The 15,610-nt window shown below is 36.8% G+C and overlaps 1 protein-coding gene across 1 annotated transcript in view; it reads left to right on the top strand.

The window, feature by feature from the left end:
- FAM189A1 (family with sequence similarity 189 member A1) overlaps positions 1 to 15,610 on the top strand; it is a 2,511,558-nt gene that overhangs the window by 1,511,048 nt on the left and 984,900 nt on the right. The gene's annotated exons all lie outside the window — the stretch shown is intronic.

Genomic DNA, 15,610 nt, shown 5'->3' with positions numbered 1-15,610 from the left:
ATTTGAGTTTATAAATGCTAGGAAATTTTGGGCAAGGGAGTTAGTACTTGAGTAGTCCTCCCAGTTAATGTTTGGGTAATTGAAATTATCCAATATCAGGATGTTTGGTACAACCTTTATGTTTCCCAGTGTTTCCAGAAATGCGGAATGGGGGTTCTGGAACATGGTGGATGATCTGTAGCAAGCTACAATTTGAATTTCAGTTCTGCCCATTGTTAGTTGCACGTGGATAATCTCTGAAGCATCGTGCTGTGCCACTAACCTAAAGGTGTGGGTATCCTTGATGAATATGGATATGCCCCTGCCTTTTGTATTTCGGTCCGGGTTTTGTGGCCGAAATGTATAGTATGAGTTGTAGCCTGGTAGTGCTTGGGTACTCTCTGGAGCCTTAAACCAGGTTTCTGTTACTGCACATATATTGATTTTCTCCATACTTAGGAGTGCCTCGAGTGCATGCATTTTGAGGTTTAGACGTCTGGCATTGAGTAGCATTACCCTCAGTTTTTTGTTACTTGTGCTATTTACGGCAGTGAGTTTGTCTTTTGAGCCTTCCCTAAAAAAAGCAGTATGGGGATGGATATGTATTTCAGGTATGCAGATGGTTACCCATATAGAAGCTTTGTGGTATTAAGTAGAACTGTAAATAAATCAGTACATTATATTTTTGTATACAGCATCAAAATGAATACTAGCACATGTATTGCACTTAGGATTTGCACAAATGTTATGGGAGATAATGCTCCGTCTCATTCTTTACGTTGGGTTTATTTCTTGAAACATTTTGGGAATGAGTGGATCTGGAATGTGAAAGAACAACCAGAGTCTAAATGTGACTTTTGATGACATGCGCAGTATTAGGACAGTGAGAACTTTCAAATCAGTCTGCACTTACATTATATATTAGTCTCTATAAAGCTTGAATTGGAATTGCTGATGGCTAGAAGTTGAATTTATAATGCTATATATGACATTATATGCACTTTTTGGTAGGAGCAAGATGCCAGTAAGTTAAAAGAAGAATCTGCTGCAGTGTCCATTTTAGTTAACCTTTTAATGACATGGCTTAACTTAAAGTAGACAGGTTGGCTCATGGCAGTAAAACTTTATCACATTTTGTATCACATACACTGTCAAGTGAAAAATTCACTTAAATTTAATTCTTGAAAATAGCATCTATGAGTTCTCTATCAACTAGTCAGTGGTCATTCTGTACAAACACCACACTGACCTCTAACTGCAGCTGGTGAAACTGCAGGTAAAGCTCTTGAGGAGGTACTATGCAGCACTCTTGTTTGTACAATATTGCTTCCAAGCTGAAGCAGTGTTACTACACATGTGCATTACATGCAAAGATACATGGCTGCCATATCACCTCATCTGTGCAACAGATCACTCAAGGAGTCCCTGGATATAGAGTATATTTTTGTTGGCAGTGAATTCAAAAGGAAGAAGAAATGGCATACTTATTAAACATTGAAGAAGAAATACTGTCTTAGTTAATGCAACAGGAAGTGGTTTATTCCAGGCAGACTGTTTTTAAAGAGGACTAAAATGATGTGCCTGTAGCATGTGAGTTATTGCAAAACAAATGGCATTCTAAAATGTATGGCTTTTGAGTAAGTAATAGATTTGCACTTTGACTGCATGTTAAGGCAATAGCCCACATAATGTGATATTAGCATTTTGTGTAGCGTGATCCTAATTACAGTAACTGTAGCAGCAGTGCAAATGGAGTGCCCAGGTCCAAAATAAATATGTGTTTCAGGCCTTAATTAAAGCAAAAAATGTAATAATAATGATTAAATCATGTAAGTGTTCACTTAGTTGATGAGGCAATTTTTGTGTATTTACAAATTTGTGATGCTGAAAAATTCTACTAACAATACTCCATCCAGATAAATCTGCCTGGGGTGATTTTGAGGCAGACATACTGTTTATGTATAGTGACAATGGAATGGAGAGCTGAAAAGCAATGTGCTTACAAAAACTTAGCAATATGCATGCTTTGCATTGATGCCAAAAAAGGAAAATTGTAGTGAGTGATACAGGGCTGATATGCAGTGACAAGCTGATTTAGTTGACAGGATAAATCATTCTAAAGACGGTGATGAATTCGCATTTAGACAAACAGCTGCTGGAGTTTTCTTGCAGTACCAGTGAACCAAATCCTTTAAAGAGAGATCAGGAAATTATGACAGATGTTATCAAATTTATATATAAAGTTGACTGCAGACTTCATAAAATGTAAAGTAGTACGGAGGCACATTAAGATGATCCTTCTGAAAACATCAATCAAATCATGAAAGCAAAACCAAGTTTTATACATACATTTACACAAATATATCAGTTTCATCATATGTGTCCCATCAGAATTGTACATTCAGCATCAAATTGTGATACTCAAATGGCATTATGGTGAATTCCATAAATAGCTGGATTATTTGCAATTAATAACACATTTAACAGACCTGCATAGGTTTCTAGAGTCAAGATGTATATGAAAAAGTGTATAATTTAAACTTATGTGCAGGCAATACTGTTCATAAACTAAAATCATGCATTTGCACATATAAAATCATTATGGCAATGAAGAAATAAGATGCACTAAGAGCAGAAGTCATGAAACTCTTAAGGCAGAAGGCAGGGTGATGCATATTTTATGGATAATACAAAAGAAGGAAAAAATTATGCTTATGATGAAGGCGATGTTGAAAGGAAATATTTAAATGGAAATATTTCTAGAAGAGTTATATAAGAACCAGAACACACTTGGCTTCAAAACATCATAAGGCAAAACAATTGGGATCTTAATTTGCCTTGTTTCATGCAGCTGACATATCCAAACCTGCTTGTACTGTCTAACATCTGGAAAACATTTCAGTCATTACTTTGTGTTTGCAAAAGGATATCCCTTACTTTTCCATGTCAGTTCCAGTGTACTGACAGTGTACATGCATTAAATTACTGCCCATTATAATTCATACAGCTGCCACCTTATTGGATTACTTTTATTAATGATAATTGAACATTGATTAGAATAATGCATATTGTCGAAAATGTTTCATATCTACAGCAAATGTATTTCCTAGGCTCTTATTTTTCTGTGAGCACTTTTATAAAGAGATCACCTTATCTATACTTTGGCACAATAGAAGCAGGTTTGACAAGACTTGTCCCCAAGAGTTTATTTTTATCTGCTTTTTGTCTGTACCTGCTGGGTTACAACAAACTGCTTGGGAATGTATCTTAGACTTACAGCAAAACACACACACACACACACACACACACACAGACAGTACATAAGGGCATATACTTTTATATGTAAACATTTATTTTACTAGGCCATGTACTTTTCTCCCATCCCATCTGTGCAGATTCTCTGCCTATCACCACCTCCTCATCTTTATCTGGCTACTCTCTCTAGCACTCTACATAAACTCTTCCTATCACCTCCTCCCCATTATCCTAATATATCCTAATCTCTCTCCACCTTGAAAGTTACAATTAAACTAAACACATGACCTTTACTTATTACTACTATGAACTGCCAAAAGGACTCTCTCCAGAATTTGCTTTTTCTCATTGTTTTCTTTGTAACGTATTTTTATTTGTCTATGCTTTACAATATTGTTGATTGTTTTTGAAATGTATATTTTTTTAGCTGTTTGTGTGTGTGTGTGTGTGTGTGTGTGTGTGTGTGTGTGTGTGGGTGTGAGACGTCTTAAAAAAACATTCTACATTAAATGGATTTTTTTTCTCTTGGGGCCTCCATTGAAAATGTGCTCTTGTGACCCATAGGGACATTCCTGGTAAATAAATGTCAATAAATGAAATAAATAAGTATTGATTAGTTATTTATATTGCTTGCAGACAAGACAGACAAACAGTTCATGCCTCTGTTCAGGATAAAGTTGCTACCCACTTTGCTGTGTGGATTTTTTAGAAAGTTACAGTTGTAACCAGTTTCTATGTGTCATGTATCACTAATTGACTTCAAATGACTTGTATTATCCTTCATCTTCTACAGTTTTGCCCCAAATCGCTCTAGGAAACAAATAGATCCAATGCATATCTGCTGAACATGTGAAACAGCTGTCATACTGTAACATCAGTCCGACCAGAAAGAATGTGGAGAGACGAGTAGCAGCAGTAGGGTGTTAGTAGGGACAGTAAGAGACAAATGCAGTCAGTCCACCCTATAGCAGCAGATACGGGTGGTCACTAACCAAATAGCTGAACGGCCTGTACAGAGAGCAGGCAGGTAGTGGGATGTGGAGAAACCCACTAGTTACTCAGGAAAAATCCTCCTTAAAAAATTGAAATGAAACACACATTAGAGTGGCTGTGATCACACAATGAGATTTGGCCTTTAGCTTCCTACCTCGACTTGTCCTAACATAATCTGTTTATTGCATGGTACATCCTATACTGACTGTGTGCTGCGGTGGTGGTGCTGCGGTAGCGTTGTCGCCTCACAGTTAGACGTTGCCCGTTCGACTCTCAGTTAAAGCGTCTACTGTGTGACGACATGCGTGAATGGGCGTTCCTTCGTTGAAGGTTGTGCGTTAGGCCCGGCAAGCCAGCATGTAAAGCTCTACTGCCAATCATTAGCGGACCGGAGTTCCGCTGTGGCGACACACACACACACACACATCCTATACTGACTGTGACAACAGAAACACTCATCAGAGAGATCCCTTATTCTAAACCTTTTTTTCTAAGGGAAAGCTGGTCATTTATATCAATTACTTTCTGGATACTGCACTATAATGCAAGTGAGAGAAGGAAAAGGACAGTAATACAATTTATTTATGCAAGGCAAAGAAAGACACATGGAATACAATGCCATATTTTCTTCAATTCAAAAAGTATGCTTGTTGTTTTGGAAACCCTGACTTTTGTATTATATTTTTACCAGTCCCGTTATGTAGAATTTTGCATGTGTGTGTGTGTGTGTGTGTGTGTGTGTGTGTGTGTGTGTGTGTGTGTGTGTGTGTGTGTGCGTGTGTGTGTGTGTGTGTGTGTGTGTGTGTGTGTGTGTGTGTGTGTGTGTGTGTGTGTGTGTGCATCTACATAATTATACATATATTTGTGGGGATTTAGTATGAAATGCCTTAAGGATCTTGCTATTAGAGAACATGTTTTATGATGACAAGCAAAGCCACAGACATGAATCAATTTCATTAAATCTATAGTACTGGTTAATTTTATGTCACGCAAAGCAGACCTCCACATTTTCAATTTCTGCATTTCGTTTGTTTTATGTAAGAGTAATGTCCCCTTTCATTTTATTGGACTTCTATTGCCATACTTTCTACTAAAAAGGGCATTAAGTAGTCTGCATATAAGTCAATGAATGGACAGTCATATGAATGTTTTTTTTTCCTGTAGCTGGTTTGGTAAATTTTTAACTTTTTTTTCTTTTGAAGTGACAGCTCATTTATTTGAAGCATTTTACTAGTCAATTGAAAGTTATGATAATATGTACTAGATTGCAGTTAAGTTATAGTATTAAGTTTGTTTCTTTATAGGTAGTATAGCTAAGTCAATTTGGCTTGAATTTTCTAATAATAATACAGATACAGTGTATTGATCAATAAGTAACAGTATTTTACTTAACACATTTTATTCCTAAATGTTATGTTTTTTATTCTAATAAAGGCAATTTTTAATTCTAGGTGGTTGATCTAAGGAGATAATATGATTTTGGTGGGGCTTATATGCATGCCCATTTTTTCAGTGTATTTATTTATTTATTTTATTTAGTAATTTGTAACAAAGCAGAGGTCAGATCTCCTTTTTTCCAGTTATTTATGTAGTGTAGCTGTGGTAGTCCAGTGGTTAGCTGTATTGCCTCACAGCAAGAAATTCTCCAGTTCGATTTTCAGCTGGACTGCATTCTGTGTGGAGTCTGCATGTCTTCCCTGTTGTCAAGTGAGCTTTAAAGACACAGAGGTAGGTATGTGTGTGCCTTCTGTGAAGGGTGGGCACTGGGCTGGCAACTCAGTACCATAAAAACATCACTGCCTATCAATCTGTGGACCAGTGATCCGCTGTGGTGACTCCTAATCGGGAAAAGCCGAAAGACATTGCTATTTTATATAATTTGAATATACAGTCCAGTAGTTCTGATTTTCTTGGTTTCTGACTGGATTATTTAGATCAACTTTTGAGTATTATGTTTCTCATTTGGGGGAGGCATTTTATTATTTTATTAAGTCTTATTACCACAGTTATGACAGCTATTTCTTTAGACAGTCTGATAAGAATGATAGCGATCATTACTAGATCATATAACATATATATCTATATATATATATAGAGAGAGAGAGAGAGAGAGAGATATCTGTGTATCTCTATTTCAAGTCAAGTCAAGTCAAAGTCAAAGAAAACTTTATTGTTATTCAGAACTACACAGCAGTGTAGCTGAATGAAAATGCAATGCTTTGTTCTCAATGCAGGAAACAGTTGCACATATAGACAGAGAATAATTAATAAAATATCACAGTAGGATTTTAATAAGTAGCAATTTGTAAGTAAATTAGGACAGCAGTGACCCACATCCATCCCAGAACAGGAGACAAGGAAGACAAGGAACAATACGAAGGTAATATTGTCAAAGTAAACTTGAAACAATAGCAGGATATCTATGATTAGACGGAATTATTGCACAGTTTGTATATTGCACTTTACAGTCCAGTGTGGTAGGTGAGCTACCTTAGTACTGCACTTGGTTATTGCACATCCATAAAATAAGCCACTTTTTAGGCTAGTTATGTAACAAAAGTGGTTGAGTGTTTCGACAGACTCGTGGTTCATTTTTCCCAAGAGTTCAATAGTCTAATGGAGAGTGAAAAGAAACTGTTATTTAGTCTGGTGGTCTTACAATGCAGGCTTCTGTATCTCCTGCCTGAGGACAGGCACGTGTGCAGACCATTGGTAGGATGCGTTGGTTCGCTGGAAATCTTTTTGGTTCTGTCGATGCACCAGCATTTGTTTAGCCCTTCCAGATGTGTAAGGGAGGTGCCAATGATTCTTTCTGCTGACCTTACAACTCTCTTGAGAGCCTTCCAGTCCTGATTGTTACAGCTCCTATTCCAGACTGTAATGCTGTTGTTGGTCAGGGCACTTTCAATGGTGCCCCTGCAAAAGGTCTGAAGTATGGAGCTTGGTAATTTTGCCTTCCTAAGTTTCCTTAGAAAGTACAAGCATTGCTGAGCTTTTCTGACTGTGCTGGATACACAGACTGACCAGGATAAGTTCTCCATGATATGAACACCCAAGAACTTAGTACTCTTGACCCTTTCGAATGTCATTCCTTTCATCACTAGAGGTTTGTGTGGTACTTGAGATCTTCTGAAATCAACAATTAGCTCCTTTGTCTTGCTGACATTCAGTGCTAGATTGTTGTTGTCACAACAGACAAGTAGTTGATCAATCTCATTCCTGTAGACCTCCTCCTCCTCTCTGTCTTTGACCAGGCCTATAACAGTGGTGTTGTCCACAAATTTGATGATCCTATTCATCTCATGTCTGGCTGTGCAGTCATGTGTCAGCAGAGTGAAAAGAAGAGGGCTTAAGACACACCCCTGCAGTACTCCTGTGTTCAGGATGATACTCCTGGAGCTGTTGTCTCCCACGCAAACATTTTTGAGGCCTATCAAGTAAGGAAGCACAGAATCCAATTGCATAAATGAGAGTCTATGCCCAGTTGAAGTAGCTTTGATATCAGATTCTTAGGGATGACAGTGCTGAAGGCAGAACTGAAATTGAAGAATAGCATTCTTGCATAGCAGTTTTTGCCTACTATGTGTTTCAGTGTTTCATGGAGAGCTAGTGAGATGGCATCCCATGTACTGAGGTTTGTCCTGTATGCAAATTGCAGTGTGTCCAGTGTCACAGGTAAGATTGGGGCTATATGATCTTTGATCAGCCTCTCCAGGCACTTCATTACCATCGAGGTTAAAGCAACTGGTTGGTAGTCATTCAGAGTTGCTGGCTGTGATTTTATGGGTAGAGGAATGATAGTCATCTCCTTGCGTCTATATCACATTATCGAAATTTTACTACATCAAATCAATAAAGGTCGAACTTTATTGATCGAAGTAGTAACATTTCAAATAACATAAAAAAAAATAAATCAGTACAAAAGAAAACTAACTAGAGTAGGCAGGGGGGCAAGCCCCCCTGCACCCCCCACACCCCCCTACTTAAATATACTAACTCCAAGACCATACTACATTTAGGTAAATGGAAATCTCCCCCTTACGGAAATTTCCATTTACCTGCACGATGTTCTAGACTTTCGAAATTTTCGGCTTACGACAACGTGAACTAGACCCATCTCCTTGACGCATTTCGGAACACTGGCTAGATAGAGTGAGATGTTGAAGATGTCAGTGAGTACTGCAGCCAGCTCTGTCGTACATTCCCTAAGTACCCTGCCCATGATATTGTCAGGGCCAGCTGCTTTCCTCGGGTTGGCACGTTTTAGGGTTCTGGTGACATCGATTGTATTGAAGCTCAGTGTCACTGCATCCTTGTCTTCAGGGATTCTGCATGCTGTTGTTTTGTTGTCAGCATCAAACTACAGCATCAAACCTTCTGAAGAATTTGTTCAGTTGGTTCAGAAACTCAATGCTATCATCATGTGAAGTTGATGTAGGCTTGTAGTTGGTGATGGTTTGAATTCCTTTTCCATAGTTGCCTGGTATCCTTCTGGTCCTTGAAGTGGATTTGTTTTTTTCTGCCATAGGATCTTTTAGCCTCTTTCTTTATTTTCTATTTCTTTATATTTCTATACCTTTTTAATGCAGTGCAAACTGATATTTCCATTCATAGCTCAGAATCAAATAGCAAGTGATGTCAAAAAATGTAATATTGCTTTTGTTCATGAGGTAAGTTTGTACAAGGAGTATGTCAAGAGGGGTAACCTTTGGGAGGATGAAGATAAAACTCCCAAGCTTCATTTGCATGAAGTCCAACCCACATAGACTCAAAATTCCCCCATAAGAAATTGCTCTTGATGAACTTTATTGGTGGTGATACCCTTCTCAGGGGTATTTCCTTCCTTCTTCAAGTTGGTGCAACTGTGGAGTTGTGGAGTTGGAACATATGAGTTTGGAGAATGGGACTGCACGTGGCTTGCCACCCTGCCACCACCATAAAAACACTTAATAAGTATTTTTTCTGCCTTTTTGGGGGGGGGGTGTAGTTTGGAAATTCTGATCTTCAGCAGAATGGGATTTGCCCACTCATAATGTTGGCTGTTAAGAAGCTATACCAAAACTACAGAACTCTTAAGTTAAGAGCACATGATAAATTATAAGCAGATTTACATTTTTATTAATTTTCATTATTCATCATGGATTTTACACTATAGTAACCACAGAAATAGAATGACTGTCTTGTTTCAGGTATTATCCAAAATGTTTTGTACCTTTAAAGTATATTTCCTAGTAGCCATAAGTAACACACTGTGTAGCAAGAATGTGACTTTGACAATGAGAAAAGGTTTCTGAATATTGAAAGGCAGTTTTCTCATGTCATATGCAAAAGCCATTTTTGAACAAGATGCAGACATGTAACTTGTAGTATGTTTTCACAGACAAGGCCTGGAATACAGAATATGGACAGAACTTACTAGTACAGATCTTCCAGTTTACAACGGTGCATTTAGTTTAACAAATGCAAGTTTGTTAAAGTTTCAACAAAACAAAGTTGTTGCACGTTAATGCCTTTGACCCCATATTGTCAGTATGACTTTTTCACAATATTTTATGCATGTGACATCACATTTTGATTTTATTTTGTTCTTGCATTCTAATGGATAATGCCCCAGGTAAAGACTAAATAATTCACAAAAAAACATGGTTTGAGGTGCTTATTTTGGAATAATTGTTGTGCTGTCTTATCTGAAATCTACAACATCTCCAAAAATAAAAAAAGGACATCCTGCCTTACCTCAAATGTCATAATTTGCCTATCCTAAATATATTTATTAATAATAGTAATATAAAGAAATAGATACAACTTGTTTCATTAAAAACAATTAAATGAATATGGATTTATTTAGAAAAATAAAATAGCTTACATGGCTGCTTCCCTGCAACACTATAAGACATATAATTTTAATGTGCAGTAGTAATTAAACAAACCTGAATAAAGGTGAATTAATAGTCTGCCTTCAGAAAAAAAATGGTGCTGGGTACTAAGTAGAAATCTCTAAGGTTTTAAACTTCCATTGTCTTTGCCTCACCTTACATTGGGGAATAGTATTGTTTTTTAAGCTCTTAATGAGGGATCACATTAATTTAATAGCAGATGTCGGTTATTACACCTCTTCATCAGCTCAGCATTATCCATTGCACCTATATCACCAGAACCAAACTGGGGGGGGAGCACTGATAAGGGCACAGCTCCAGGCTCACATGTGTAAAATAGGACTACTGCTTCTGCTCCCATTTAAACTTGGAATCATGTGCACCTGACACACCAGAAAAATAGGCCCCTTATAATTTTCTGATCCAACCCCATAAAGCCCATAATCCAGCACTGTGTATCACACTCTTTTGTTAGTCAAATTTGAGTAGCTATTCAGAATAAAGTACTAGGTAACCCCTGGCTCTATTAAGAAGCAGAAAGCATAGTTTTAAAGTATTCGTGAGTGTTGATTCACATTATATCACTACAACAAATGCAAAGATTGTTTCACCTTTTTTAGATCCTTACTGTGAGGAAGAATTAAGAGTGTCTCTGCAGCTGGGAGCTTCTTAAGCATATATTAAATGGTTATTCAGAACAAAGAGGGCATATGAAACAGTACTGGGTAAACCTACATGTTAGCAAAATAAATGTGTGTCTGCCTAAGTAAATGCATTGGCAGTCTATTGTTTCAAGAAGGTTTTAGTGCAGAAAAAATAAACAAGTACTACTTTGCTTATTTGTGTACAATATATTTCAGCTACCCCATTAGAAGTATAATTCTGCTCAAATACCATCAGTAATTACAACATAATAAGGTTATTTTGTCACTCACATTTGTTTTTCTTTTTACAGAATGTTGTTGTGCTGTTGTTGTGTCTCGGCTTTTCCCGGTTAGGGGTCGCCACAGCGGAACTCCGGTCCACTAATGATTGGCAGTAGATTTTTATGTGCCGAGTTGCCGGCCCTGACGTACAACCTTCAACGAAGGTACGCCCATTCATGCATGCCTCCACACAGAAGACGCTCTAGCTGAGAATCGAACAGGATGACGTCTTACTGTGAGGCGACAATGCAATGGATCTATAAATTCTATCATTATCACATATATACTTTACAGAATGTATTTCATATGCACTCAGACTGAGCATATTGTTTCACTGAATTGTCAATAGTTTTTTGTGCTGTCACTATTAACAGTGATAAGTTCACCTGATATATTTTTAAGAGCACCATTATTCCCTCTAACTCAAATTCAATAGCCAGTTGGTATCACCTTTCCTTGCTACTGTGTTCTATTGCTATACAACTGCATCCATTCCATTTTTTTCATTTTGTCAGTAGTCAAATCTTTATTTTTCTGTAGGGAAGTCATTTCATTTCTTTGTCTCTGCAGATAAGTTGACTAGCTGATGCAGCCATTTAAAGCTGTTTTTGGTTTTGCTGTTCTGTTTATGCATTTCATTTTTTGCATTGAGAAACCTGCTGGCCATATGTTTTTGGTACCCTGGATTTAAGTGCTATTGCTGTAGGAGTAAGATAGATAGATTGCTCCTACTCTAAGGAAACTTTTAACACTTGGGATTCAAGATTTTGCTAGTTTTTCATTTGTTACTTTGCTTCCCTGATTAACCGATGGTCAGGGATTTCCGAATACACATAGACAACGATTTGGCCTTTGAACATCATATCTCTACTGTGGAAGAAAATCATTCAAGATTGCACAACTTATTGGCATGGGTATGACTTACAGGTCCAAAAATGTTATTGTTCCTTTGTACTTGACCCTCATTAGACCAATCACTGAGTTCAGTCTAACTTTCGATATGCACCTGGATGGCCATATACAACAATCAGAGGTTCTTCACAAAAAGAGTACCTGGTGTACATAACACATACTAGGTGGCCTGCCTCAATGCCTTATCCTTGTACTCTGTCTCCTACAGACTGCTGAGAGGTGATCTATGCCTGGCTCTCAAAGCATGCTCTGATTCCACCCTTATCATATTGTTGCACAGCTATAAAACAAATAATATTAGAAGCACCTGATCTAAGGACATGAGCCTCATCTGCAACATGGGTAAGACATATGGGAGGGATAGGTGTGTGTCTCAGAGGCTCTTTTCTGGAACAGACTCTCCATCATGTGAACCAGAACTCCACCTCCCACTTATTCAAGTACTACTCCTTATCAGTGGATGGGGAATCATAAATTCACTCCAGGTCAGCGAGGAAGCTTGTAAAAACTCACTCACCCATACCTAAGGTATACCTTCAATAAAATTAGTGCAATAAAAACCTGTTAAATACATTTCAGAAGCAAGGTTTGTCTTAAAAAGGCCCATTAGGATTGTTAGCCTAGTAACTACATCTGAACCTATGAACCTATAAGTAAAGTGAAACGTTTAAGCAGACACACGAGCCACTGATTAAATGCTTGTTTAAGAAAATAATATGATGTTAGCATTCAGTGCATGCTATTATTATGCGTGTGTGTGTGTCTATGTATGTATGTGCGCATGTGTGTCTGTGTGTGTGTCTATGTATGTGTGTGTCTATGTGTGTATATGGGTGCATGTTCTCATGCAGACATGCATGGATGTATGAAAATGTGTGACTGAGCTGCATGTTTCATTCTCTGATATTGCAGATTATCTCAGCAAGGATTTTAATCAGATCATTTTTATGTGGAAAAGCATTGTAAGGCCATTTACATTTAAAACTGGTTAATTCTCAATTAGGCAAATTAGAAAAGTTGCTACCTTTTTATATGCACTGTTTTACCATAGGAGACATGAACGTTTTAGAAACAAGTGATGTACATTTTGTCTTACCTTTGTCCAAAACCTGAACAGTTTGAGATATATTCATCAAATATGTAAATATTACATGAATTTTATATTTTGACCCAGATTTCTGCCAAACACATGCCTCTCTCTCTTGTCTCACTGCTATCTTGATAATTCATATTTGGACATTATGGCATCCATAAGTGGTGCTGTATCTTCTTCACCCTCTTTAAGTCTTTGCAAAGCCCAACTCGTTTTATGCATCATTATATCTATTTCTGATCAAGACAGAATTCAGATGCAGAAGAGTAATTCTTCTTTGCCTAAACATTTTATTCTAAATAACATTCAGGACTGTAGCGCACATACTCCATTTGTTGGACTATATTTTAGAAGCAATAACTAGCTATATAAATCTACCTGCTTATTTAATGTTTCTGTAACTATTCAAGCTACTTATTTCTTTTTTCCCAGATAATTATTATTGCTTTCTACTGCACTGTACTGGAACCAAAATCTACTACTAAAGACGTAAAATTGCCTTTTCAGTCTATATCTTCAGGTCAGCAATCTGTTTTACTGCCCTATTTCTTTCCATAAATATAGATGACTATAGTGTTTTAAACAGTAGACCAAAAATTATGTAAGTATGGTGATGCATTCCCTTGTTCTTCTGTATTTCATCATACTCTGATTTAGTCATGTCTTTAATCTGTTTGACGGTACCTATTTATATGGACTCAGCCTAAAGAACAAGAAAGCAGCTCAGTAGAAATTAAAATGTTATACGGAAGAGATAATACAGAACGTAGAATAAAGGTATTTTTAATGAGTAAACAAAGGATACTAAATATTACAACAGCAAGGGGGCATTCAAATAAATATTACAATATTCTAAAACAGAAGCAATTAAAACATCCAGCAAATATCTATAGTTAATTACCTGATTTATATATATATATATATATATATATATATATATATATATGGTTCCACTTCATATCATCGAATTATCATTTCATTGAATTGCAAACCATCGAGACCAAATGTGAAACCCATTTCATCGAAAACTCATTTCATCGAATCTCAAATCATTGAAAACTATGAAGCAACTACAAATAGCATTCCACAATGTTTTTACTATGTTTATGCAGGGGCAAGCCCTGCACCCCAAGTGGGGCTTCACCCATAATTAAATATACCAACTCCAGTGCACTACAGTGGGGTTAGGAAATTTCCTTTTCCCCACTGTAGTGCAACCTGGAATTGGTATATTTAATTACGGGGTGTGGGGTGGAGCCCCCACTTAGTGCAGGGGCTTGCCTGCATACACATAGTACAAAGTGTCTGGGATGTTATTTGTAGTTGCTTCATAGTTTTCAATGATTTGAGATTCGATGAAATGAGTTTTTGATGAAATGGGTTTTCGACGATTTGGTCTCGATGGTTTGCAATTCAATGAAATGATAATTCGATGATATGAAGTGGAACCATATATATATATATATATATATATATATATATATATATTTATAAAATATTTGATAACTGGGTCCTTCTGAACATTTGTTTTTTCTTGATCATGAGGTATATAAAAACAACAAACAATCATACATCTTATGTATTTTGTTGATTTGTGCACCAGGTATAAATAACTGCTTCAATAAGCATTTTAGCTATAACCCAGGGTTAAGGACAGTGCTATAAATGCATTTATTTGCAAAATATAAAGTTCTGGTATAGGATAGTATACAGAAACATCTGATAACAAATAATATGACACAGATTTGATTATACAAACATCAAGAGACTACAGAAAAGACAATGTTTAATGAGCAGAAGACAGCATAACTATCTTGAGAAAGTGCCTAGCTATATATATCTAACAGCTACAAAACAAGGACATATTGGTTATCAAAAGACATAAGCCTGATAAAATTAAGTATATCCAAAATACACATAAAATAACATAATCATTACAAAGTTGAGCTTAATATGCTCTAACATAATATGTACCAAGAGAAACTAAGAATTATAACGGTATGCATAGCTAAGCATGATTTAGTAATCCATGATATGCTAATCTCAGGAGAGAAAACAAATTAATGAGGATGAGATAAAATTACTGTTAGATTATGCCAAAGTCAAACAGAAACATGTAGCATGCATACATTAGGTGATGTGGCTGTGTTTTCAGTGCGGAAGGATCAGGTAAGCATTTGTGGATGTGTTTGCCTGCAAAGCAGATGGTGTTGATGCTAAGCATGTTTTACATTGAAGGATTTTTCAACAAGATGAATGCTGGATGTGTAAAATAAATGCTTTTGCTTTTGTGAATAATGTCAGGTGTACTGAATAAGGAAATAGATTGTCCGGTGTTTACCATTTTGATGTTTTACTGCAACTTTTTAATTTTTTTCTTTAGCTTTGCAGTTTCAACTTCTGAAGTTGGTATAGGTTCATAGTTAAGTATTAAGCAACCAGTCTGCACACCATTTCAAGCCTGGCCCAAAAAAATCTATTCAAAATGTTCCTCTAACCTCAAGGGAGAGCAAGACAAGATAGACCAGGAGAAAATTTGAGGCTGCCCATCCAATTGCCTGGGTTTATCCTGGAAG

The sequence above is a fragment of the Protopterus annectens genome, chromosome 7.part1, assembly GCF_019279795.1.
Source record: "Protopterus annectens isolate FY-2018-M chromosome 7.part1, PAN1.0, whole genome shotgun sequence".
NCBI classification, from domain to species: domain Eukaryota; kingdom Metazoa; phylum Chordata; order Ceratodontiformes; family Protopteridae; genus Protopterus; species Protopterus annectens.
The sequence above is the reverse complement of the archived record's forward strand: the minus strand, read 5'-3'. Positions and strand labels throughout refer to the sequence as shown.